Consider the following 1,372-nt stretch of genomic DNA (forward strand, 5'->3'; position numbering starts at 1 on the left):
GGGCTTGTGAGAAGGGTAATATTTCTTGCTTTATAGGGAGGGGAACAGCACAGACAAGAGACAAAGACAGATAAGAATGAAATGCAAGAGATCCTATCTGTCTGTGTTAAGGCTACCTGGGATTCCACACTGAAAATACCAGCAGGGCAAAATAGAAGTCACAAGGCACATCCTCTCTTTCCCCATTTCTCCACTAAGTCTGAGATATTCCTCTCATGGGTTGGGGCTAGGCAACAGTCATCCTATTCCTCCCCAATTCAAGATAACCTCTTTTGTATTTTCCTTAGTAGTTTTTAAGAGAAGCAAAACGCCGTATGGGTTATCCAAATTCAAAGAAAACTCCCAGCGCAGGTAGAAAGAAAGCCACTAAGTCCTGACAGAGCCAAATAATCACCCCAGGCATTTATCTGGCGCCTTTCCCCTTCTCCAAACACACAGCTTTTTAATCCTTCAGCACAAGGCAGCTGGAAGGAGAGAGAGGGCTCAAAGAAGAGCAATAGTATCCCTGAAGCCACACAGGGCTCAGCATGAAAGATAGGAGCCTGATAGGAACAGGCTCCACTTAGGCTACCTCGAGAGAGTCTACTGGGCACATATGGGCAGCTGGTAATAGGTACTGGAGTAGGGTGGATGGTTGGTGTAGGAAAATGACCCGTCCCCATGGTTTCTGTTTTTAAAATTCTTTCCCTTTAAATGCTGGAACCGTGGCTCATTTTCTCAACTCCTGTGGGTCGGGTGGGAGGGGCTTGCTGGAATTTCGGTGAAGCTCCCACGTCTGTGGGTGTGGCTAGCAACTGACAGAATGGCTAGGGGCCCTAACTCCATAAAAAAATTCCAACACGCATTTTTCCCATTCCCCATTTCACCTCTTTCTGCACCAGGAGAAATGAAAAACAATATGGCTAAAGGGGAAGGGCAGAATGGACATTTTATTGCACACAGCAGTATAAACAGGACAAGAGTCAGTTTTGCAATGGTCTCTATACCAATTCTCCAGTCAATAGACATTTAACCAAACATCCTTTTTTCAGTTCTGGGTGAGAAACGGGATCTCAGGTATGAAAAGCTGGGATCCAGTCCATGGGGATGGTACCTCGTAAATGTCATTTAGTGTCAGTGAAGAAATGTCTGAGGGCCAAAGCCAGTTGGGAGGTGTCTCCTGGGGGTAGGGAGTTCCATCAGGAAAGCCAGGAATCTCTCAGGCCCATAAGGCAATAAAGGCCATAAAGGCAAACCCAGCAGCTATACAGCCCCATTTGGCTAGAGGGGCCTCAGGACTAGCTAGCTCCCTGGGGAGAATTTCTAGGAAGGTGACATACAGGAAGGTGCCAGCTGCCACACCTTCTAACACAGCCTGGGCTAAGCCTTGCCC

This window comes from Otolemur garnettii, unplaced genomic scaffold (genome assembly GCF_000181295.1).
Source record: "Otolemur garnettii isolate 467f Iridium unplaced genomic scaffold, OtoGar3 scaffold00050, whole genome shotgun sequence".
Classification (NCBI taxonomy): Eukaryota; Metazoa; Chordata; class Mammalia; order Primates; family Galagidae; genus Otolemur; species Otolemur garnettii.